The following is a 26845-nucleotide window of genomic DNA, read 5'->3' on the forward strand; positions in this document are numbered from 1 at the left end:
TTGTATAATTTAAATGGCCAGTGATTGTTATTTGATAATAACAACTTACATTTATGTAGTGCTGTATATCCTAAAGGGATCCCAGAGGACTTTAAAGACTCAACAATAAAATATACAACAAAGTAAACATTAATTACAATTACACCATTACTAGAAAATATGAGGATATTAAAAATCTGGCAGTCTGTGGCTTGCTTCTGCTCTCATTTGAATTCATTAGCCAAGCTCACCCAGAGTGCAAATGGATTATTAGTGGTTCTGCCATATCTGATTTAAGAAATGTATTGCAGTGAGAGCAGAGGAGGGTAGAAAAGGGTGTAAATACCCTTCTGAGGTTGCCTACAAAATCAGCTCCACTCATGCAAGTCGCTTAAGTGGGATGTTATTTCTGAAGTCTGTTGAGCCACCTGAATTCATTCCTCTCTTATTTGGGTGGTTGTTGTACTGTGGTAGGCTCTGTGAGGCTGGTTCCTTGTTAGATGGGAGGAGGCTAAACAGGTTGTCTTTCAAATGCCACATGCCTACAACATCAGTGGGAAGTCACATAGTGCTTTGTACAACCTGTTCTTTTTTTCCTATATAAGCCTTGAAATAATTTAAACTTCAACCCTGTTGTTGTCATTCTTGAGTTATCAGTGTTAACACCTCACTGAGGTGAACAGAGCAGTTTATTCCTCTTGAGCTGCTCTTCCAGTCTTTTGTAGGTTCAAGGTCAAATTTCTTCACCGAAAGTGTTGTCAAGCATTGGAGCAGACTGCCCAGGGAAGTGGTTGAGTCTCCATCCCTGGAGGTATTTAAAAGACCTGTAGACGTGGTGCTTAGGGACATGGTTAGTGTCCCTAAGTGTTAGATCGAGTCCAACTGTTAACCTTCAGGGTCTTTTTCAGCCTAAATGGTTCTATGATTCTAAGGGTCCAGCTTTGTCCTTTCTTTCCTTAAATGCATATTGTCAATGCTGAAGAAAAAGATGAAAGCTTAAGGGATGTTAATGTGTTCTACTGTAGCACCTCGGATAACAGTACCCTGAAACTGCAGGTGGGAACTGGAAAGCCCACTGCAGCAGGCACTTCATGGGCAACTTGCAGGAAGACAGCCCCTGCCTTTGAGAGGTCGCTATCTAGGACTTGAAAAACAGAAAAACAAGAATCCCGGAATTGTTTGGGAGGGGAATCGCTGAAGTGATGGGGGACTACTTTCAGAGTAAAGTCTTGCTGACCACAAAAATAGAGCCAGGAAGCCAGATGCTATTTTTGTGGATGGTTAATATAGGTGGCTTGTTTTGTGCTGTTTCTTTTCTAATGTAGAATAAATTTTAGCCTAATTCTGAAAGATTTCCAGAACCCCCTGAAATCCCCTTGAATTATGAAGTTTTTTCAACTGTTGAGACAAGTTGTTTGTTTGCACCTGAAGCTGAAGATATACTGCTATTAAACATAAATTTGGGGATGTCCGAGAGGGTATGTAAATTACTACTTTTATTTTTTTTAGTGGTTTTCAAGAGTTCTTGCCCATCGAGATGGTTTTCAGTTTCTGAAAATACTAATTTTCCCTGGCTTTTGGCCACAACATATGAAAACACTCTACTTCCAATAATTTCTTCTTAAAATCATAGTTCTTTCTCAATCTCAGAGCTTTTCTTTAGTTTCTGTTTTAACACTCTTAATTGTTGTGTGAAAGTTGTTTGCTGATAGACTGTCTTGTTTTTCAGATTTGTAATGAAGCATGAGGGATTTTTACATTTTGTGGTGAAAGTTTTGCATCGGTCTTACTGGAAGCCTTTCACAATGTCTTTAATTTGTTTATTTTTGGGAGATGGAAGAAAGGGAAATGGTGACTTACAGACAAGTTTTCTGCTCCATTTCCTCTATGCAGCAGATGATAACTCTCAAGTACAAATGCCGTTAAGCCCAAGACACTGAGCTCTAATTTTTGACCATAGGTACATGCACCGGTGGCCTATTTACTATCCTGTAATCTGCAGTAAATTTGTTATAATATAGTTAAGAGCCTAATCTCTGAGTAAAGTTGAGAAAACACACTCAAATAAATACCCAGGTGGAACCTTATGAAGTTCCCTCCCACAGTGTTTTGGATCATACCTTTCTGATGCCGCTGCAGCCAAGCGTAGGGATTCAAAATGCAGGTAACTCCCAGGGAAATGCTATAAAAATGTTGTTTCTTTCTGAAACTGTGTTTAATAATAATGGCAATTATGATCATTAGACCTTGGAATAGGACCTAAGTCTTTTCACTTATCAGTGATACACAAACTAAGAGAAGAATGCTAAGTTGGACAGTGTTTTGCGTCTCATGCTATGTTCAATACAACCCTGTTATAAAAAGACAAATTGCCTTTCCATATGAGAAGGTGTAGATTTCCGCTTACTGCTCCACAGCATTGTAGGAAATCTCCCTCTTATTCTGGTTAAAGTTGCCTTACATTTTGAAAAGTCTGGGTAGATCCTACTGGAAAAGAATCCAGCCAAGGACATAATCGTCTCTGAAAAGAAATCTGTATTCTCCCTTAAAGAGCCTTTTAAAAATTATTTTATGTTTTATGAACTTACTTAAAAGAAAAAACTTTAAACCTGTTTTTTTTGGTGGTGGTGGTGGGGGGGGTTGTTTTTTTTTTTTAAAATGGTCTGATTATTAGTTGGAATTTAAGGACTGAACTTGTAAGTAGTAATCAAAGTCTACCTAGGAGCAGGAACTAGACAGAACCTCATGTTTCACTTATTTAAACATAAATCGCTACAATTTGAGATTAAATAGATTTTCTCGGGTTACTAGTAGTAGCCTTCTATTCTCTGTGCCTGTAGGCCATCTACTAAAAAGTCAAAAAATACGTGTGCATATGTAGGTGATAGAGATGTCACAAAATGTGACTAGCTTTCTTGTAGGTATCATTAAAAATGGGTGGACTTTGTGGACTAAACATGGAAATGAAAGGGAGACTGGATAGAATATTTTTTTTATTCGTAATAAACCAGATAATGTTCAAGTAATTTGAAATCCTAGTGGTAAGGACTTAGGTACAATATGATAATTGCAGATATTTTAGAAGGAAATAAGAAGTAAATAAAAGGTAAGAAAGATTAGCTCAAGTCTGAGCTTTAATTTTTATTAAAGTTTGTGTTTTTAGAACAGAGGCAGTGTGTACATGATATAAGGAATAGCAACGCATTAATGAAAGTAGGTGTCTGAAACTAGCCTGTGTTTGTGGGAGCGTGAAACTGTTGAAAAGAAACTGCTACTTTCACACTGTCATACACAAAACTCACGATGAGCCTAGCAATGAAGTGTAGAGAAAGTCTCGGTTGTTTGTCCAAAAAAAATAGTGCATGTCTCCTACTATAAATGGCTCGGTGTTTAGATTTTGTAGCATTTGGTATCAGTCTGTAAGACTCGAAGGAGAGATGATCTAAATGAGAACATGAGAGTCCTGGGATTTTGTTATGAAAACTTTTTTCAAAATACTTTTACAAAACAGCTTTAAAATGTTGAAGAAATATGTTAGAACTAATCTCAAGAGTGGGAAATAATTGGGAATTATTATTACTGCAAATTCTATAAAGCATCTCCTTTGTATGTTTATAGCATGCAGAAAATATAAATAATAGCTGATTAGTAGTCTTGACTTAGAGCTCTCTGTTTCCTCCCCATATTGGATAAATCTCCTACTGATGGATCAATCAGTTAATCAATCTACTAACGTGGCCTTCAGCACTATAGTATCTGAGTGCCTCCCAGTGTTGGAACGCTCAATAATGCTTGGTTTTTCTCCAGTTACTCTGTACTCCTTAATTTGATTCTGTTCTTAGTTACACTGATGTAAATCTAAAACTACTCCATTGATTTTGATGGAGCAAGAGAGCACTTATGAGCCTGAAGAGCAGAATCTAACCCTCCTGTTGCAATTCCCCAGCTATTCTTAAGTTGTCCAAATAATATTTCTTGGAGTTATTAATCTGCTCTCTCATTTATTCTCCCTGCTGCATCTTTTTTTCTTCTGCCGCTTTGGGTATGATCCAAAGTCCACTGAAACTGCTGCTAGTCCTTCTATCGATTTCAGCTGACTGTGGCTCAGTTTCCCACTTGCCCCTCTCTCCTTTTTTCCCCTCTGCAGACCCTGAAGGCTCCTGTGTGAGTTTGTGCCTGTCTGAGTAGAGACTTCTAATTAATTAAAGTTAGGTGTATTCCTACAGTTCTGTGAATAAGCACCTTGCTGTACTGGGATCCTAATCCCCATTTTTCCTTAATACCTATTGCTTCCCTCAGTTTAATTTTCCTTTAACGAGATCCCCCATCCACCTCATGCCGCCGGTCTTGCTCTCAGGTTCAGCATCTCGTATTTTAGGGAGAGCTTTGCAAAGGGCCTGACCTGAGTTCTGTGGAAAAATGAATGAAGCAACCCCACTTATTTCCTTAAGATTTTTGCTCAGGATAAAACGTTGTAGTGAATATGAAGAACATTTTGAATGAGATAATTGTGGCTCTTCCTTTGACATATTTTTTTTTTCTTTTCTTTCCCCTCCCTGCCTTCAGTGTTGGAAGCAGAAGAAAATAAGAAGAGGAGTTGAGAATTTAAGCTGGGAGACTTGGCAGGTAAGAGGTGTGTTTTCTTACTTGCCGGCGAGGTGTTTCTAGAAGTGCTGATGTGAATTGGCAGCGGGTTGGCTCAGCTCTGGGAGACGAGGCTGGCCCAGGACCTGCACAGTCAGGTTGAATTCCCTGTTCCTTCACAGCCTTTCTGCGTAGCCATGGGCAAATGCTTCACTTTGCTGGTTGCTCACCTGCAAAGGGCAGAACTACTTCTCTGCCTTGGGAGGGCGGCCTGAGGAGAAATGCAATAAAGGCTGGGAAATAAATAATGAGATGATATAAGAGGTGGCAGCGCGTGTGAGCTGCTTAGACAAAGTTGCCCAGTTCAAGGGTGACAACTGCGTTGTGTGGACAGCTGGGCTGGTGTTTGCATTATTTCAAGAAATGTTTTACTAAGGTCCTTGTGTGATATCTGTAACTTCACTGCATTTTCTTCTTTGAAGACTTATTTGATTACTTTAGTCTCATTTCCTCTTCTACATGGTTTTTAAATGGGGTGGAGGTGAAATACAGCATAATCAAGATGCAACACTTGCTTTCATGTAAAAACTGTGCTGAAAGCACAATAAACTGTGCTGAAAGCTTGGAAAGCCAAGCACTCATCATTAGAGAACTGCAGTTCGCAAAGACAGTTCCTAAGGACTTACTTGAGGCACATCTGAGGACAAAAGGCTTTTCTTGGGGACAAAAGCCACAGCCAGGCTGCCAGATTTCAAATCTTCCTCCAAGGCTTGAAGTGCTGGAGTTTTTTTCAGTGGAAGGGCTCGAAGAATTTTAAGCGTAATATTCCTTAACCTTGTTCTTGGAAAAAGTTGTACTGTTTCCAAAACGCTCAGCCCAAGGCAGTCATGCATCATAGATAAATCAGCCGAAATGGCAAAATATTGGCAGGGCATGAACAACTGCAGGTAGTTGTTTAATCGCTTGTGTCAAGTAATCTTAATAACAGGTGTAGCTACTGATGCAGTCAATTATATAAATTGTCGTGCAGTCTTTCCTGGGTTCTTACTGAGGCAAAGCTATTGATACATAAGATGTGCCTGGGTGAGACTGCAATACTTGGCCGTGTGACTCTGTTTTAAAAGATAGAGCTTATGCAAACAGGGAGTGACTGATGTATTTCTGCTTCTCTGCCTTTTCTTCATAACGTACTGTAGCAAGAATCCTTGATTTTCCTCCCCCTCCTACAAATTTGTGAGAATACATTTAAATTTTAATATTCAAGATCCAGAAGATGTAAATAACACCAAAATGAGTATTGCCCCGTTTGAAATTCCCTGCTGGGTCCACCTGTCGTGCTTTGTCTGACATAGGGATAATAAGCTCTGTGGGGCAGCGAGTGCCTCCCTTTACTCATTCTCACAGCCCTCAGTGTAGCGGCACTGTGCTGCTTTTGGAGGGGGCTTCTAGCAACACGTAACATGAGAAATACATAACTCCTGTGACTGAGAGTTTGCAGGCACATAGAGGAAGTTTGGCTCAAACCCAGAGGTCGAAAGAAGCTTGTGGCTGATAAAAGTATAAATCATTTTCTAATCTGAAATAATTTGGTCCCTAGCACTTACAAGAAAACTCATCAATACAAACTAAATGGCAGCATTCTAAAATAGATTTTTTTTTTTAGTTGCAAAATTTTTCTGAGAATGAAGGATTTGTATTTTCATTGCGTATGTCACTAATAGACCTCTAACAAGCTGTACATGAAGATGATTAGGGATGTGTTGTTTGGTTTGGAAGAATTTATCTTCTGGGTTTGGATGTTTGGGTTTTTTTAATTTGCGAGTGCTTTCTTGGTTTCTTGAAATTTTCAAAACCATATATTGGCATCTGGTTTTTGCTGTGAAGTTACATCATCTCCGAGCAAACCAGTGTAATGCATCAGGCTGTCTCCCTATGTGTGCTGGGTCATATGTTTAGTATTAAAGCTCAGTTTCTGTGCTTTTTCATAACAGTTTAGTTGTCTGCTAGGAACTGGTAGTTAAAGTATGGCAGACTTCAGATAATTCTTCAGGCTCAGCCTCCGTTTCCACTGCCTTTGATCAGGATACATTCAACTCTCGAATACTTATAAATTATCTTTTCGCGTGCTCCTTTTGATTTTCATAGATGTGCCCTTCCACACAATAGGAATAGTGAGTGATTTCTTATTATAGTTCCTTAGCATATAAACATTATGTTACTGTAAGCTCTGATCAAATTTGGACTGTAAGTGCAAGTAAGAATAGAAAGACAGATCCTGCCACAGTTTGCAGTTAAAATGGTAACAAGTGAAATGGAAAGGGTGGAGAAAACAATTATCAAATACTATATGTTCATGTATATACAAATGTATGTATAGACATATATACCTTTGTTTATCCCTGCCTTTTAATTTAACATCATATTAAAAAAAAATGACAGTAGAAAGATTAATCTATAAAAAATTTGAACCATGTGGCAGAACTTGTCTTACTGATGAAATGAAAAGCAGCCAGAGATTGGAAGGCGGGGTAGGGGGGGGTGTTGGGATTTTTTTCTGGATAGGTTGTCTAAAAGTCATTAAAAACAAATTATTTGACCTTTTCCCAAATAAAGTATAAATTTTTATGACTTTCCCCTCTATATAATTTTGATGAGAAAGAGTGGGTATTGGTACAGTTGCAGAAACTTCCTCCATGCAGATGTGGTGAAGCACGTTAAATCTGTAGTCTGCAATTTGGACACCCATTGTAGGCTGGAGAGCATAGTTCCATGAAACAATGAAAAGGAGTTTGTCTGAGGTTGTACGCTCGCCTCAGATTTTGCTTCTAGTTTGGTAAATAACATAAATGTTCTCAAGCAGACTCTCATTATAATCCCATTTTCTGTTGCAGATACGGTTTTGGTCAACCTGAGAATTTGAGTCTGTTTGTGTGGCGACGGTGGGAAGTGGGTTGGGAGGAATTGCTATTACTGTATTACTTCCCCTCCAAAAAGGTCTCAAAATGAAACCAACTGCTAAATTGGTAATCTGCAAGCTCACAGTATTTGCATGCATTTCTGAGTGTGGCTGTGAGAGGGAGGAAGCCCCTGTTCTTGCACCATTTGTTTTCTGTGACGTCCTGAACTTTGAGATCTGAATCTTTTATTTGCGTGGATGGCTTTAGTTTTGGTTTGTTTTGTGCTAGTTTTTGTGAAAATCTTGTAAAAAGGCTTTTTTGCAAGAGTGGCTTGTGAGTGGGTACCTCTGTGTGGTTGATCAGTAGACCCACCTATCATATTTATGTCAAAGGAATGTTTTTATCATATTTTTGTCAAAGGAACAAGTCCAAATCATATTGTGGTGTTTTATTGGACTGTTCATATGCGAGACTGTTATGTCTTTGTGGATTTCAACTTCAAGAACTGTCATCTAAGAAGGAGTTAGGGTGTTTTTATAGCACTGAAGAGACTTAGGATAAGGTTCTTGTCCCTTCATTTTACATCCAGCAGTTGCTTAGGTAGCTGAGAATCAGTGGATGACTATTCCTAGATGAAACAAGTTAAAATCATGCACATCCTCCACTGATATATCCATGAGAATGGGACCAAATGGGAAATGATAACTAAAGAAGCTGAGTGCACCAGAAAACATGCATGAAACGGCCTTTCACATGTCCTGTTCTGACAAGCAGAAGCTATTGGTTTGTGTCTCTTTTTTAAAAAAGAGTTTCAATGCAACCAAGGCCAGATTTTTTTTTTTTAAAGTAATCTTGATGGGTTTGGGAATCACATTAGGTAGGATGGGTGGCAATTTCTTGCCTAAATATTATGGGCAATGAAAATCATATGGCTCTAAGAAACAGCAGAGTAGATGACTGATCAAATGTGATGTCTTCCTAAAAGCAGTGTTGCTAGGGCAGGTGAGATGAGATTGGGAGTGAGAAGGTGGCACTAGAGTCTTGGAGAAATGTCATAGACCTAAAAATGCTTTGGATCAACCTGCGTGGGATCTGAAATTGGAATCTGGTGGCTTATACGCTTGTTTCCGATTTCCTCTTGTAAGTGACCAAATTTTATATATGCGTGGCTGGATTCTTTTTACCTCTTTAGTTTAGGTCAGAGTGCTCTTGGTCATGTTTCTGCTAATGATTTTGCTTGTTCTTTAGAAACACTTTTTTAAAACAAAAAATTCCCACGATTAAAAAGCATTGCTAAGTTGCCCCTGAAGATAAGCAATTCCTCTGCCTTCCTCCTGTGAACAAGTTTTTTTACATACCTGTCCTGCACATGGGTACACTTGGTGATAGTGCACGGTCTTCTTTCTGAAAACAGGATAATGGGAACAAGTGAATCAGTAGTTAAGAGCTCAAGTATTTCATTCACGCTTCCCTGTGGGAAGTCGCTGTTTCCAGTCCTGGTCTAACCAGGGATCTAACCAGCCCTGATGTAGCTGGGCCAACTGAGGGGCAGGGTTTCTGAAAAGGTTTGCCTTTCTTCGGCTTTGAGGCGTATGTGTGGCTGTTAACTTCTTGTTCCTTTTTTTTCTGAAAGGGGAAATGCTCTTTATTTAGGAAAAAAAGAGTCAAGAACTTTATCTGGCTTTCCTGCTTTCTGTGTGTGTTTAGTAATGTTGCTTTCTACCGGGAGGCGTTGGTCCAGCTTACCTGGAAGCAGTGTGCATCTGGGCTGTTTTTCAGAGGTGATGAGTAAGTCTCCTTCTGAAGCTGACGTGGTGTGTGGGCACCTCAGAACCTGTGAAAATCAGCTACTGAACATTTTTCATGGTTTTCCTTAAGCGTCACTTAAAAGTTAGTTAAAATTCCAGCAAATGTCAGCTCCATGGAGCTGTTAAGCTTCACTGAAATACGGGGACAATGCAGTGGACAAGACAAATCCTGCTTTCTCTCTTTGGCCAATATCGTGATCATTTACAAAACTCCAGGAAGTTTTTGTCTCCTTTTCTGCTCCCAGTCAGATATCTGTTCAACGAAGGAAAGAGACCACCTCATTTACCAAATTCAGTTCTGAGGTGTATGTAGCATTTGTGGTGTTTGCTCATGTGAAAAACCATGGGGATTGATTTCTAGAGTTTTAATCACTTTAAAGAAGAAGATGTTAAACAGATTAATTTAACTGTGTGAATAAGTAATCACGTATAAACATAGAATGATTTAATCAAGGAAATTAATTTGCTGTATGTAAGGATGTGAGAATGTAGATGCACACACTTTTCACGTGAAAGGCTTGGTGGTGACAGAAAGGAGTGACCAAACCGAGCCGGACCCTCCCTGTTCCAGCGGGGCGGGTAAGACCCACGCCCAGGGCTTGTAGCCACGGGTGCAGGTGTGTGTTTGCTCCATGTCGGAAGGAGGACTGCAGGTTTCAGTGCCTACGCTTCGTGGATCAAAGTGCACTTTGACTGTGGCTTCCTCTGAGAGGAAACAAGATCTACCAGAAAGTTATCTGGATAATTTGTGTTGGTTATCTGCCACATTAAACTCACCACAGAGTAGCTCACCGTTGTTATACCATTTCCTGATATGGCACAGGGAACATCCAAGGTTGAGCGTGAGAGAAGGAGAATGGAGAAATATGGGGCAAAAGCTTACAAAATAATTTCCAGTCAGGAGACTCGATGTCAAATGAAACGTCAGTAAAAGGGATTTCAGAATTGTTTTTTGTTGTTGCTGTAAGCACAATTATAAGCTTTCCAGCTTGTCTGACCCATCATCCTGAAATGCTGTCGCCAGTATCATTAGCAAGCCAAGTGTTGCTAACATACTCAAATGCACAGCAGAGTTCTGGCTCTTCAGTGTCTGGACAGACTCCCAATATGAGGAACAGGAGTCAAACGGCCATCCTTTCTCCTATGCTAACACACACCCCGCCATTAGCAGTCTGAAGGCAATTTTAATAAAATACATAGCCCTGCTGAGCTGGTCTCAGAAGATAAATAGGCGATGTAGAAAAGAAGCTTTTGTTTAAAAGTAATTATTTAAACTATGCATTACAGGTAATTTTCCTTTACCAGTAAAGCAAATGCTATCAGAATTTCAATAATAGCTTTGTGTTACTTATCTAGATAACATGATATTGTCATTTCCAGGAGCTTAAAATGCTGTTTTATTTTCATTTGTGTCAAATATAAGGGTAAATGAGACCTGAATATATATTAAAAAAAAAAACCCAGAGGTTTTGTATAATTTTATGAAAGCAGTATTTTGTTTTCCAACCTTTTATAGTAATATAACAATCTAATGATAGTTTTATAAAGTGTGGACTTAAAAGAGTAGGGTGAGGAGCATCTTCTTATTTTCTGTTTGCGTAAACATGCTGCATTTCACATTTGACAGAAAACACTGTTTTTGAAGAGGTTTGTCAATAACAACTGTAACAGCATGGTAACTTTATAATGTACATGCAGACATAGCCAAACACTAAGTGCTTCAACCCATCTGTAGCTCAGAAAAAGCAGAGGTGTCATTTTCTACCCAAGAGATTTTTCACTTTCAAAAATTAAATTAAAAACTTAGCCTCTATGTTTCTTCTTCTCAGCATTATTTCTACAGTGTAGACCTCTCTAATGATCACAAAATAGTTTATTGTAAGGAAGACGAAGCAACTAAGGGAGGAAAGCAACTTTTTTCTTTTTTTCTTGAAGAAGTAACTTCTCTGTATTGGGTCTTTAACTGAGAGGACGGGCATTTCTTCTTATTATTATTCCTATCATGGATATTTGTATATTTTCTATTTCAGTTACGGATGAAGGGAGGGTTGCTGCTTTGAGAGTTGACAGCCTGAAGCCCTGATTGCGCAGCTGAGCCCATGTGGGCTTGTCCCTCGTGATGCTCGGATGCAGCTTCTAGCTGACAGCCCCGTGGCATGCTTTGGCTGCAAGGAGGTACGGCAGGAAAGATACCCGAGCGCATTAAGGGCAGTTTTCAACCCCAATGTAGGTCTAAATTCTGCCTGATCGCCAACCTAGTGTTTTCTTACTAGATGTCTCTAGGCCTTTGGAAATACCTAGCCAGTCGAAAGTGGAGGCCCAGGGATTAGGTGGATTTTTAGATCATTTACATCTGGCTGTAGTCTGTCTGCGCCGGAGTTTCCAATGACCCAAAATGGACAAAATAGCATTTCCCTACTTCAGAGAAGATTTGTGAGGATCAATGCGTTTGAGATTGTGACAGTAGGATATATCTGTAACTTACATAGGTAATAGATCAACTTAAATACTTTTAATAAAAGTGGGCGCAATAATTCATTGCTCTGGCACAGGAATATTGTGACGCTTAGTGTTTGTGATCTATGTGAAAGAGGTTGAGATCTTTTGATTAAAAAGTGATATTGATATAACTGTGTGAATTATAAGCGTGCCTGCTTCCACACTGAATTTACTTTTTGACCTAGCTAGGTTGGAGTTTTAATCTGCAGCGAGTTGTTGCCCCCCTTCCGGAAAGTTTCGCCCATTTCAAGCCGTGCTGACCCGCGCTTGGCTTTCTCCCATTCCTGCTGTTTGGGGAGAAGGATGGTGCCGAGGCGGAGGGCAGAGCAGGCAGGCAATGCCAGGCGGGGGTCTTACTGCTGAAGAGCCCAGCCGATAGCAAGGTAGCGCCGTGACTTGGAGCTGGCAGGCAGAAATCAAAATGCCACCCCTTGGCTGCAGAAAGAGCTAAAGATTTGTCTCCAGCAAGTGACAGGCGCCAAGGTACTGTCGCCCGTTTTCTAATTTTAGTGGGAAGGCTGGCAGGAATCTTACCTAGACAGACAAGCGTTGTCTCTGCCCGGGCCGATCTGCTGCCGCGGGTCCTGTTCCAAATTGCTCGGCTCGGTGCCTCCCCAGCTTTCGGGAGGTGGTGTGCCGGCGGGAGGGAGAGGGGAAACCCCTACCCTTTTCTCAGAAGGCTTGTGAAACTTCTGAGCCTGCTTCAAGACGGTAAAACTCATACCTTATACTATCTGTCTGAAAAGAAGCGTTCGTAGGAATGTTATTAGTAACGCAGCGACTGATTTACGAAGCCTGTTGGAAGTGCCTGTGACGGTACGTGTGGTTGCACGCGTATGGGAAGCTCCTGCCTGTCCGCTTGCCTGGTGACTTGGGTGCGGTTCCAGTACAGAAGCAGAAGTGGTTAGGGGAGTCCACCGAAGGGGAGAGTGGGTCTTCCCCCCTCCAAAGTGACTGGGGCTTGTGTGATCATTACACAGCATTTTCTGTCAAATTGCTCTGGTGTTTTGACTTGATTTTGGAAATAAGTGTCTAGGGAAAGGTATGAAAGGGTCTGAAATAGTTTTTTGTTTCCTCCTTTCCTTGATTCGCAAGTCACCTTCACAGCTTAGAGGCTGTGCTCTGTGATGCATCCACCTCCCTGCCTCTTGCAGAGTGGCGTGATATTCACAGCTAGATCTGTCGCTGGAAACTTCTACAGTAGGAAGCTGGCTGGCCGTTTCCAGGATGGGCTTTATTGGCACTCTAACTAGCCATTTCAACGGTCTCGGAGCCCTTTAGAAAGGTGTGTGGTTCAATATACCTATTTGCCCTTGGAGAACTCAAGGCACGAGGGAGAGACTGCAGAAGTTTTCAGCAGCGGAGCCAGAGGTCACTCAAAGTCCCCTTCTGGTGTGTGGTTTGGTGATGCGCTTACCCACACCTACTGCTGGAGGCTGCTGGAAGAAAGGGGCAGCCCTGCTCTGCTGGCCTTCTGCGCCCCGGCCACACGCTCCCGCAGCTCCCCTTTGCCCGGCACTGGGCTCTTCCGCCCCACTGCGAGCCCAGCCAGAAAGTTAAGCTGGCAGAAAAGTGACTTTGGAAAACAGTGAAGCATTCTGCTGGTTTAGCTCACTGAACTGGTTCCTTGTGAGCTCAGACAAATGCCAAAAAGGCACTGTTTTTGTACAGTCTTAAACAGCAAACACAAAGTGATCTGTCATATTTTGAAAATATCTGTAAGGACACTGCAGCTAATAGTGTAGCTGTACTTTTCTTCAAATAGCCCATATTCAGATATAATCTTAAATTGAAGAGCGCCTATTGGCATATGTTATTACTGTACTATTAACACTAGCTTTTATTAATGTGTTTTTCATTCTTGGAATGATGACATGGTCAGTATTTAGCTATTCCGGGCATTACGTAAATAATAATTGGAAGTATCCTTTTGTCAAATGTGGCTGGAGATGGAAAATACAGAAGAGTTGACAGTTATCGCATATTTCAGAGGTCATTTTCACCGTCTCCACTAAAAGGTATGCTTGCTCCAAGCACATCTTACTTGATGGAGGATAAGTTCTGCCATTTTGAGAGGGGTAGTTTTTATTTATAATTATGAATATGTTTAGCCACATGAGGCTGTCAATCAGTGAGACGAAAGCCCAGTAGGATTATTTCTGTAAGTGGCCAATTTCCCCCACCCTTTCCCTCCAAATCAAGGACAGATGAAAGGTCATGATTAAAACAGTGATTTTCCCCCCCTGCCCGCCCCCCCCCAAATTGTGAGTAACAGTTTGCAACTGTTTTTTACCCAGATGTCAAAACTGTATTTTATCTTGGGGATAGGGGGAGGAAGAAAATTATAAGTTCTTGAAAATGTTGGCAATTTTCCAAATGGTTGTGTTGAAATTTATTTTAATTATTGTACTTGTGTCAGTTCCTAGCAGGGGTAAAAGGGGGGAAAATAATTCAGTACAGTATTATGCAGCTATGGATTAAACAATTAATGGTGAACCTCTGTATCCTATTAGTATATTTGAATTCATTATTTCAACAAATTGTTTTATGAGCCAGTGACTAGTGGATTTAACCATTTATTTTGTAGTCAAAACAAAGAATAATTGTCTTGCTGAAGCACATCTTTATGTGTATGAATCTATCCAAGGAATTAACCTGAGACAGCCAAATAATGCAGAATGTCATTAGGAAGTTACTTTGTCCCAAGAGTTTGGTTTTCTTATGTGCGGTCAAGGAACTCGCTGTCTGGGAGGGTTTTGGCAGCTGTCTGGTGATCATTGTAACAGCTACCATCCCTAAAAGTGTTGAGGACTTTGGCACAATCAGCATTTCCCTGGAAAATATCTCAGTTGGCATTGTATGTGGTGTTCTTCTCTTGAATATGTGCTAACCACTCACGAGTCAGAAATAACACTTCTTGACTGATCATGGTATGTAGATAATCGCCAAAGTAAATACTTCTGTGAGCAATCTGTGGGCTCAATTTTGTGTGTAAGATCTATTAACAATGACCATATAAAAAGACATTCTCAAGAAGTACCACAGGATAAATTATCTGAGCACATGAGGACATCACTGGTGTTTCTCTTTGCAGTTCACATTAGAAGTATGCTAAGACCTTCATGATACCCTCATGGAATTTGGGCCAGATGTATCTTCATAAATATTATTTATGTTAAATATTTTCTTCTCAAATTAGGCACGAAATGAAGATGCTATCTTTCTATGTCGTTAGGTAACACATTTATCTTGATAAAGAAGGTAAAATGGGTAATATTCTAATCTCAATAGCTTCTGGTTTTCCATTTAGTGCTTTTTCTGCAATGGTATGATTTCCTTTTTGCCTTGAAGAATCCTGTACCTTCGTAATGTGAGATAAAAATGTGTCATCTTCCACCACCGCAAGGGATGTGTAATCAGATACTTACTCTATCACTAATTATGTGAGTGGTACAAGTAATACTGGGTGATTTCGGCCATCTTTGCACTATTACACAGTTAATTCACAAATTTCATGATGCACAGGGCCCATGAATCAGGTAGAGTTCACTACTTAAAGGATGGACAGTGAAGTGAGTCATTCCTGGGCCTATTTTATAACTGCCAAAGTCCTCTCAAAGAAAGGTCCTGTGTTTGATATGTATGTAGTTTTTATGACCGTTTTTGCCATTTCCTTTCATTCCCCTGTGCTGAGCTATTGTGAGTTTTAAATTGAAGTGAAGAGCTTCCTTTTTTTTTGTGTGTGTGTGTGAGCAGATGAACAGAAGGTGATGGTGCCACCCTCCTTACAAATTTTTAGGTTGGCTAAGAAAATTGACTATTGTTTTTGGTTGTGGTTTGGCTTTTTTGTTGGTGTTTTTTTTTTTTTAAGTATGCAAATACTTTTTTGGTACTCAGTTTAAATTATAGGCAAGATGCTGAAGCAACCTCCTAAGTGTCTGTGGTGGTTGGTGGAACTGACAGTGTATTCTGCTGCACTTCTGCTGCATACTGTTCTCTTACTTTCTGCTTCTGGGTGAGTCACATAAATATCTAGTGCCAAGCTGTAGGACTAAGAGTGTAGCATGAGAGAACTATTCTCAGGATTTCTCCAAAACATCAAGGGTGTTGATGCTGCATAGATGTGTTGCTGTGAGCTATTTATCACTGGGTGCATTGCTGGGGAGGAGGGGTGGAAGCAGGGGTGTTGCCCAGGCTGGTTATGAAGAAGGGTGCTCTGTTGGTTTTTTTTCTGCTACTTTGGTAGCCTGGATTCACTAAAAATAAGGGATTTCTTGGCTTAGCTCTTTTAAACTTGATTTATTTGTCGACCTCTATTCAAATGGCAGAATGAAATTAGGGGGATGTGGAAAGGGAGAAGGTTTGGGTGCCAGCTGAGAAGAATATTTCAGGGGTCTTTATTTTCCATTGTACACAGATAGCGCAAGCTAAAGGTCAGCAAGACAATTGATGTGAAGCAAAACATGTGAATATGGTGTTGGGAACACTTGCAGAGTGTGCCTGTATGAAAATATAAGCAGCAGGCCATTTAAAGGGATGAAAAGAAGTGGAAAAAAGTAAATTTTTACATGCACAACCCTTTCCTTCCCTTTCGCTACAGGAGAGGGGAAAAAAAAAAAGATGATTTGTTTCAGAACTTTTCTGGAACTCTGAAATGATTTATAGACGAGGTGTGCTGTATACAAGAGCTTTTACTGGCTGCCTTGCCAATGAATTAGGGCCCTATTCTACAAAAAAAAAATAATGTTAGCACTTTCTTTGCAGCCATCCTAGGCTTCCGTGGTGCGGAAGTCAAATGTAAATTCTGGCTGAATTGGACCCTTATGGAGGCGGTGTTCAAACAGCCGGTGAGGAGAAGAGAAACCATTCAGGTCGTGGGCCTTTGCGTGCTTCAGAGTCCTTCGATCATTGCTATAATTCTCTGAAAGCAAACTAATAAAACTTCCTATTGACTTGCACTTGTGTGTGCTTTGAGCAGTTATTTACAGTCTACCGTCAGGAGATTAAAAATCAATTAAAATCCATAGAAACAGCCAAAGTTACATACTCCTCTTTGCTGGTAAAGATTTTTTTAAAAGATTTTGCATTAATACTTGCTGCTTGGTATTACTGAAGATAATGAATTAGATTTAGGCAAAGTCTATGCGTCTTTAACTCTTCGGATCTGTGCGTCTTTAACTTTACAGAAGCCCTGCTAAGAACCTCTTATCCTCTGTGCCTCTTGCCCTCTGTAGAAATAGGAGAATTTATGCAATTCATTTAACTGAAATGGAGATGTTGAAAGCTCTCCAATACTATCATGATGGATGCTATTGCAAATGTGTAGGGAAAACAATAATCTTAATGATAAAATGATAAGTTTAATACCAGTACATTAGAATGGAAAGTGAATTTTAGTACCGCTAATACATTAAAATAAAGGAGACTTTGATTTGTATTCCTGATTTTCCACGGAAGCCCCGCAGATTAATTTGGTTCCATCCTGCGATTCAGGGGGAGGCTGCGTGGTCTCAGGGAGGCGGCGCTGGGCTGGGACTGCAGAGACCTGGTTCTGCCAGCGACCTGCTCTGGGGGATTTCGGAGCGTGTGGGGGTTTTTTCTTGAGTTTCCTCTCCATCTGTTTGCCTCCCATTCTTTGTGAGTCTAATCTGTTTATACCATTAAACTCTTAAACATAGTGCTGCTTTTTCATTTCTTTATAGGTATGTGCTCCAAAGACTATTATGCCGTTGAATAGTTATGATACTTTTTCTAATATGTTATTCATGTGTAGATTGGAAAGATACAGTCTACATTTCTAATTACTGTTTTTATTCATCCTTTCTGTTTCATATCTTAATGCAACTTTTATCTTAAACAAAATTTACAGTAACTAAAGAAGCCATGACTTCAGTGTGTTGCAGTGATATTCAGGGATCAACCACAAAAGGCAATGCTGATTACACTAGTAAGACAGAAAGCCCAAGCACTGAGAAACTCAAGGGGGGGTGAGGAGGTAAGGCATAATTAAGGTAACTTGTGCAACCTTAATTTAGTCCTCTTGTGGGTATGCGTGTTGGTAGACTGCTGTATTTGATATAGTATAACGATTCTGTTGATGGGAAACTGCAGAAAAGCCAAAAAGGAGTTGCTTTATCAGAAAGGAGCCTGAATAACAGAGTAAATAAGGCCAGGCTTTTACAACAAATGCTGAAAATAAACAAAATATGAAATGACTGTTTGCTAAGCAAGCAGAATCTATCCTGCGGGTGACATTTTACGTAAAAAAGACTGGCATGATATATTTATAGACTACCATGGTACCATGCACAAGACAACTGAATTAAGATTGCACAGTCAACTTAAATCCCGCAGTTCTCTTTCAGTTCTTTACTTTGCAACCTGAATAGTGTTTATGTATGTGTGTGGGGGAAAGCCAGAAATGTCACCCTGTCCATCATACTGGCTCTTTGTTGTTGTCCTGGTGAGAACCTCACATCCAGCTGCACTGATTTCTGCCCCTCTCTGTCTACGGGAGTATAGCTATAGGTTGCTGCCCTCTCATCACCCTGGAGAGAGGGAATTGTCAGGGTGCTGGTGAGGGAGAGAAATTTTTTTCCTAAGCTGTCTTCCCTGTTTACCCATCTCCACCAGTCAATTCATGGCTTGTCTATACTGTTAATGGTGGTCTTGCCTTAGTGCTTTTTTCCCCCAAAATCGGTTCTGGTCTCCACTTTTCAGTGGATGCTGGTACTCTCTGCTTGTCTTCATCTTGCTCTTCCAGACTATCAGTTCAAGTTTTTCATGTTGCCTGTCCTGTAACAGTCCCCAGTTACCTTCTCACATCATTCATCTCCCCTAGCTCCAGATGTCAGAAATCCTCCTCTCCTAGTTCTGCAGTCTTCTCGCTTTCCTGATGGTATCGCCCAGCACCTTGTTCCACTGTTGTTTTCAGCAATCCAGTAACTGTCTTGTTTATCTCACCCAGCACATTTAGCGGCTCAGAAAGCCACGCTCCCGCTCTGCCTCGGCATGGGCACTGACTGCAAAGGTGAGCCCACCTCCCCACGGGTGCCTGGGGCTTGGGGATGCTCAGGGCTCTGTGCAAGCACAGCCTGGTCAGCCTTGGGCATCAGGAACGGCAAGCATCTGCCCACTGAAAGTGGGATCTTAAAATGACTTAATTTTTTTCAACTGAGAATATTTTTTGAGTCTTGTCTGTATTAGTAAAGATTCAGACATTTTCTGATATGTTTGCCTAACTCCCTCTCCAGGTTTGTATTGTTAGCACTAACAAATTCATTTGCTAAAGTTATTATATTAAGATACTGAAGTTCTTCTGCTTTCCTTTTCGTTACTATGTATACCTCCTAAAATCTGTCAAAAAATATGTCTTTTTGAAGCTATACAAAAATACCATTGCTTTCAATAGTGTTACCATTTCATTCTTGGAACATCATATTGCTTTACTGCTTTCAAGATTGATTCAGCTACCTTTTTCTACGCTGAGCCCTGACTCATAACAATTAGCATTACATATGTGCTCAATTGATTTCTCAAACAGAGGTGCTTTTCTGAGAGGGATTTTACTTCCCAAGCATTCTCACCAACTGAGACTGCTCATGTGCTGGGGTATTGGATAACAGAGGGTCAGAGTCTGTCCTCTAATCTGATCCCATTCAAAAAGAAACAAAACCAAACTGATGAGGTTTTTCAGTATTTTACTTGAATCCAAAGGGTTGTATTTCCAGATAAAGTTAAGGTTCCTACATTTCTGAGTTATTGTAACATAAAATATTAACTGCCCTCCTAGAGCTATATACTCTTTTCAGTTCTTTCTCAGCATATCATTTCTCTTTTTAGATATCTGACCTTTCTGTAATTCTTCTAATCTATGGAATAGTGCAATTTATCTTTTCTTTATACATCATCTTACTTAGGGTGGCTGAGTGGAGGGATAGAGGGGATGCATATATCTTCTTGTTACTTTTTTCTGACTCAGTGTTTAGTCATTATTTTCAGTATCATTTAATCTGTGGAAAGTTTCCCCATATGTCAGGCGTATTTCAAATATGCAGCTGAGATCTATACTACAGTAAGCCCTTTTCAGATACAATGCTTAGCAAACGGCAGAGTTCAATCTATAGCATTTACGGAAGTGAAGCTTTTTTCAAATGCTGTTATTTAAACAAATACCAAAACTGTGTATTCTTGTTTTGTTAAACATCTAAATCAGGTTTCCCTATGTACCTCATTTCCCTTAGAAGTCCATTTCTTTGCATTGTCTACAGAAACACTTAGAAGTATTAGGTGAGCACACCTAAACTGTGGTACCCTTTGTTACAAGATATTGCAAGTATTAAAAGTTCTTGTAAGAATCCATTGAGTACTATTAAGCATCGAGATGCAACCTGTGTCTCAGGAAGTTCCCGTGTCAGATATCCTTCCATACCTGTAGCTGGTATATTGAGTATTACTGTACGTTTGTCCTCTCTGACCATCCACTGCCCAACACTGTTCGAGGCAGGCCACTGGACTAGGCAGGCCTTTGAGCTGACCCAGTAGGCTTGCTAAGACATCAATACAGTTGGACATGTCTACAGTTATCAGATGGTTGTAAATCAATAATGTGGCTTTGTACCCACCTCTTGTTCTTCCAATGTATTTGTAATAAATACTTCCCGTTGGGTCTACTGACCAGATTCCATGTTTGTACATGTATGCATATGTACAAGAATACGTGAGTGTTTCTATGAATGTCTAATACATTACAAGACTATGAGGTCCTGATTCAGGGTGCACACAATTCATAGTCTTAGATTTCAGTGTATATTGAATCTCAAACTTATCAATAATTGTTTTAATGATGTGGCCTCAATGTCAAAGAGTTTACAGGAGGAGCATAAAAAAATACAGCAAGCAACTGTGAGAATACTCTCAAAATGATACTACAGAAGCTCTGATTGTTAAGTTTGTTTCCTGCAGAAGTTTTCTAGTAGCTTATTGAGAATGTTGGACCTAAAAGTACTTACTTAGTTTTCTTTAGCAAATATGTTTAGACGTTTAATTGAATGTAGTGGGTTTTGTATGCTAATAGGATAGAGATCATGGGAAAACAGGTATTCCTTAACCTCCCTCTTTGCTGTAATTACTGAATAATGCTATTTATGGTAAGGTTGCGTATGTGTGCATGTCTTGGGAGAAGGATATGGGATAACTTTTTAACAAAGAAATGGAATTCCTTTTCACAGGGAATTAGAATTGTGACTCTAGACTTGATAATTTTAAATAACTTGTTGGCTAAACAGACTTTTATAAAGCATTAAATACGATTCGGTTTTGTGAACGTTAAACACATTTTCTGAAAATATTAATTTCCCATTGGTTTTCTTGCCTCCTTCTTGTTGCTTTTATTTGAGACTAGGTGATAATCCATCCTCCACACACCAGAGGTCAGGGATTTCTGAGACTGCTCTGGTGCCTGGTTTTAGCAGTACTGTTCCTCTCTCCCAGGGCTTTTACCTCTGTTCTCGTGAACAGTAGGTGTTCACCGTGTGTACTGATTCAGGATGAGCCAACTGGTAATGAGTTTACAGCAACCTGATACCCTTGGTGACAGTGTAAACCCTGAGTGTGGCACCCTAGCAGCTGTGAGCCTGGGTCTTCCCGAATTTAAAAAAAACTGGTAGCTAGCTCTTTCTAAGCCCTAAAGACCCGTGCAGGAAGATGATGAGAGAACAACAGATAATCTTGAATTTTTAGGGAAAATCAGTAACAAATGTTCAGTTCCAGAGACTGATACACATCAGTGTGTTTGACTTGTATTTTCTAGACTAGCTGCCCAAAGAAGGGGTTGACCTTTTTTTTTTTAAAGAGTGTTTTTTGGGGGGGGGGTTTAAAATAAGTTGAAATTCTCTTTTATAACTACATCTTCAACACCTACAAGTTTGAAAAGTTTGATTATGATCTTAACTGTTAGTGTGTGGGGAGGTTTTATGGCTGCCATTTTTCACAGAATCACAGAACAGCCGAAGTTGGAAGGGACCTCGAAAAATCATCTGGTCCAGCCTTTCTCATTAGAGAGTTTTACGCTGAGATGTTTCTTGGGCAATCCACCATGGCAAGCAGTGTTGCGTATGAAGAAGAAAACGCTTTAAAATTGAACGCTACAGCTAGTGCTTATCCTTAAGTCAAACAGTGCTGTAGGCCATGCTCCATCCCGACAGGTTTTAGAAAGTTTGAATGAAATATGAGTGTACTCTTGGACATTGGTTATATAGCCCCTATTAACTCGTATTGGCTACTGATTATGCAATTTCTGTGCTGGTCACTTCGATTAGCCTTGATCGTTTGGAAAAAAAATCAATTCACTCTCCTGGTTTTAATTTTGATAATTCAAATTCACAGTGTTCTTCATCTGCTTTGTTTGATGCTATACATAAATCAAAGTTATAGACGAAACCAATTCGTGAATGAAAAGTTTCAATTTTCTTTTCTTTTTGGCTACAACTATGCAAAGAAATCATCATTTGGGCAACTAATATGCCTAAGTATCCTTCAAAAGGAACTGTGATATATTAGAGCTGTTCAAACGTCCTCACAAATCATTTTGCCTTACAGCTTTGATCCTGAAATATGTGAAATGATGTCTGATTTATGCCACTGATCCTTCTTTTAGATAGTTAAGTGTTCTTGCTTAATGTTATTAAATAAGTTCAAAGCAGCAAATAGGCCATCCTGGGCTGGGGACATTTGAAAAATAGCATTCTCAGCAGGCTGCATGTACAATATATGTTCTTTAGTTATTTCCTTTGCTTTTTTGTGTACAGCAAGCTACTGGAACTTTCTTCTGCTCACATCTTTGGTTACAATGGCTTTGGGTTTGGGTTTGGTTTTGGGTTGTGGGTTTTTTTTTGTTCCCCCCCTCCCTGATAGCTTTCTCCTAGCTTTGTTTTCATTGGGGTATTTGGGGGGGCGGGGGGCAGAAACAACCTCGGGACAATATGGGAAAATGGGAAAGATACCATAGTCTCCCCTAACTGGGAGGCTGGTAACATGTGCTAGCAATGGTATAAAACAAGCTGTGTGACCCAGCTGAAGCAGTATGAGGGGAAAAAAACTCTGAGGGTGTAAATAAGTGGGTCAAATTCACAATCTAAGGAGTTTGACTACTTTTAATGACAAACTATCGATATGTTGTGATTTCTTTTTTTACAGGCAAAAGGAAAGAGGGAGATGAGAAAACTCTTGATTCTAAAATATTTATCAGTAGAAATATTCCAAACTTGCATCAGAATACTGAAGTGCAAATCTCTCCAGGCATAAGGGTTGCATAGGAATCACATCAGCTCTAAATTTAGAAAACCTTTTAATGGAAATGTCACACAGTTCAGACACAAGATTTAGGGATTTCAATATGTTATATGAGCTTTATAACCAATATTATTCTTGTGAAATTTCAGTAGGAAATATTAAATCAGCATTTCCTGTCTGGTATGATCCTTGTTGAAGCAATGAGAGCCATCTCAGTCACCTGCTGCTGGAGAAGAGCTATTAGCTAGAGAGAACTTCTTCACTATGTCTTCAGCAATACCAGCCCCTAAACATCAGGCTTTCAGATATAAGACTGAAAACAAAGATTAAATTTGAACATGAGACATCATCCCAGTACCTCTCTAGTTGTGTTGACTTTCATGTCTAGATTTGGAAGTTGAAAGTTGACAACATGATCTTGTCCTCACTTGCATGCCTCCCAGGCTTCTGAACTGGTTTTATGTCTCTCTCTGCTCGCTTATATACTCCTGGAGTACAAATGTAAATGCATACAATGGCTTTTCTGGAGTCAGCCCTCTTTGATAGGTAATGGTGGGTTTTGTTGTTCACAACTCATTGTACGTGGATGGCATTAAATGATGTAAGAGGCTGTTTCTGGAGCTGGCTGCGTTGAACACATCATGGTTATTTCCCCCGTGACCTAGCAGACTAGCTGACTGTTCCCTTCCTAAATTGCTTTCTAGAGGTTCCTGATAGGTTTTTGTAAAATATTATTCTGGATGCTGGTTCCTATTATCCTACAAGCTTTTCACAGAGACCACTGACGGCAAGCAGTAATACAAATGAGACAGTTTTGGCCTCATGAAACTTGCCATCAGTTTTAGCTAACTGCTACTGCTGGTGGCATAGATAAAAATACATGGACACTTCTTGTTAAGGAGGTTAGCCACTGCTAAGTTTTGGTACTCCAGTTAGTCTGTGTATGTGCAGTTTGGCCACTTCCGCATAATGCTACTACACTCTTCGGTAGAGTGTAACTTGAACGATCCTGAGTTGCTTGGTGTTAGCTGCTGGGTCCATCTCCTTTTTCTCAGGAAACTGGGACCTTCCAAAAGTTTATGTCAGCATCGGTTCTGAAGTTTTGCTTTGTTTGTTTTATAAGTTTATACTACTAGTCCTTTTCCTTGTCAAGGCAGCTGTGAAAAACACAGTGACAGCAATCTCTAGGAGTGCTTTTTTCTGAGGTCCCGTCCTTAAAAATATGGCCATCAGATTTCTTTGGAGAGAAGGCCAGATGAGTTGCTGCTAGGTGTGGTGTTAAAGCCACTGTTTCTTAATGCTGACCTAAACCAAGATTAGTCTGCTACCCAGATGCGATAATATTGCACTAGTGAATGAGAACCAGAAGGTTTCATGTAAGCAAGAAAGAAACTGGCTGAAGTCTATCAGTGTAATATTTTAAATTCCCAACTTTTCTTTGTTTAGCTTTTCTGTCATGAACACTGCTTATAAAGTTCTCAGTCTTCAAATTATTTGTCTAGTAAGCTTCCATAAAAAAATAAGTGGGACAATGGAAACCAAAGTAATAATACAAATATTTAAATGTTATGAGTACAAAAGTATTTTTAATGAATAAATATGCACGTATCTACTTGCTCTTCCCATATTTTTATATGGCATCCTGAAGAAATATGCACAAACAGAATAGCAGGCAGAGACTCAGCAGTTGGTTGTTTTGGTGGCTGTATCTGCTGCTCTTCATGCCAGCCATTTAATTTTCCTTTCACCTGCTTCAAAGAAGTTATTACCCTGGGATTTAGGATGTCTGGATTGATAGTCATTCTCTGCTGTGAAAAAGCACAATCATTGTTAAATCATTCGATGCCTTCTCTACTTGGGTCATGGGGGCGGGGGTGTGTGCTAAAATGACTTCAAACTTTTGTGCTTGTACCCCCATTAAAGGGTAGGAGGGGTTCAGGTACTAATGTGGCTTTAAAGAGCAGTGCAAGATAGAGGTGCTTCAGAGGGATTAAAACAAATGCTCCCATCTCTGACTTTGTGCAAAATACTACAGTATTCTGGTTATGTTCCCAAAGGGTGCAATTTGCAATCATGTTTTTACAAGGTTTTAGACCATTACATTCGTGGAGAGATGGGTTGTACTGTTTTTCATGTTTGCTTTTTATATTTCTTTTAAAGGAAGAAATTCTTAAATAATAAATGAAAACACAAAAGACGGCAAGAAGTGGTTTTTTGGGGTGGGGGTTGGGTTTTTTGATGTTGTTGGGAAGCTGCATTTCTGACACCCAAATGACTCTGAGCATTGGACTTTTGCCATATATGGACAGACAGATCTAATCATTAGTGAACGCCAGAAAGCAGGAGAGCCGGGGAGAGAGAGAGTGTGCGAGAGGGAGCTTAGTTTATTTCTGCGGTGTCACATCAATCTGCCCGGTTAAGTGATTGAAGGAGAGAAACGCAGGCTGCAAAAGAAACTGGGCCCTGATTTGTTCAGGGTCACCAGCAGTGGTTTGAAACCGTCTTGTTTGCAGATACCTCTTTCATGTTATTAGGCTGTCAGTTGAGTGACTTTGTAAGATTTATGGCTCGAAGCTGGAGCGCGTGCGTGTGTGCGGCGATGGCAGTGATGGGCAGCGGGCGGGGGGGAACAGAGATGTTATTGAGAAGACAGTGATCCATGCCTGCCTTGATTGAGCTTTGCAGCCTTTTGTCTAGTCCTAGTTAACCTCCTTATGCATTTTTTTTTTCACATGCCGCTTAAGTAGCTCAAGCAGAAGGTGAAGCAACAAGTGGTAAAAGGTTGCTCGTAACAACGTAGAACCGCAATGGACTCAGTGTGGACTTATTGACTGTGTAATGATGGAATAAAGCTGTTTATTGGGCAGGTCCCAGGTTTAACTTTCTAACATCTTTCAAATAGTTTTATTTACTGTAATGTTGTCAAAGCCGTTGACTGAGTGTTCCCTTGTCACTGGTAACCTTGTAGGGAAATGTTATCTTTGAGAGAGAATTTAAAAACAACACTGGCTTATACTGAGAGTGAAAATTTAAAAAACTACAACAACAGTAAAAACAAAACAAAACAAAAACAGAAACAAAAAAAACCCAAACAACAAAAAACCCACCCAAACCCCACCAACGCCAAAAAAACAAATTGAAAAAAAAAGGAGGGGGGATGACTTGATCAAAGCAACATATAATTTAAATTAATTTTGTCTGTGTGTTAGGTAGTAATAGGAGGTTTTATTTTACATAAGTTTGAAACTTTTAAAATACTGCATTTTGAGAAACTTGATTTTTTTTTTTTTTTAGGAGTTGGTTAACATTCAGAAAATAATGCTTTCTGCTCTTCTGTTTGTACAGTTCCTAGTTGTGCCAAGATCAAGGCATATATTATTTTAAAATATGAGTAAAAAATGTTAATTGTCAACTAGATTCGGTTTCAACTGTGGTGATTTACAGTCAACAAAATAGAGTCCAACAGTATAGGAGTTGGAGAACCTTTTTGAAATAAATTGTCATAGGGTTCTGCCATTTGAGGTTTATAACAGAAAGAATGTATTTGTAATTAGTTATCCATAGGCTAAAGGAGTAAATAGAAATTGCTGTTCTGTTGTCATTCACTTAAAAAGCAAGCCATATTTCCGATCTGGCATAATTTGTTTGTTGACTTTGTTTTCAGCCTAGTCAAGTTATTAACTTAGATAAACAGACTCGGTCGTAAATGCTTTGTAAGGATCTCCCAACACTTTTGGTATCGTGGTAGGTTTCATGTACTTGGCCATGAAATGTGAGTGCCACTTC

General features: G+C 39.8%; 1 protein-coding gene across 4 annotated transcripts in view; it reads left to right on the plus strand.

The window, feature by feature from the left end:
• SOX5 (SRY-box transcription factor 5) overlaps positions 1 to 26845 on the plus strand; it is a 651312-nt gene that overhangs the window by 188965 nt on the left and 435502 nt on the right. For all 4 annotated transcript variants that reach the window (XM_075160498.1, XM_075160507.1, XM_075160488.1 and 1 more), the window contains one exon: positions 4546 to 4605. The gene's annotated coding sequence lies outside the window, so the exon portion shown is untranslated. The remainder of the gene's footprint in view (positions 1 to 4545; positions 4606 to 26845) is intronic.

This window comes from Calonectris borealis, chromosome 1 (genome assembly GCF_964195595.1).
Source record: "Calonectris borealis chromosome 1, bCalBor7.hap1.2, whole genome shotgun sequence".
Taxonomy (NCBI): Eukaryota; Metazoa; Chordata; class Aves; order Procellariiformes; family Procellariidae; genus Calonectris; species Calonectris borealis.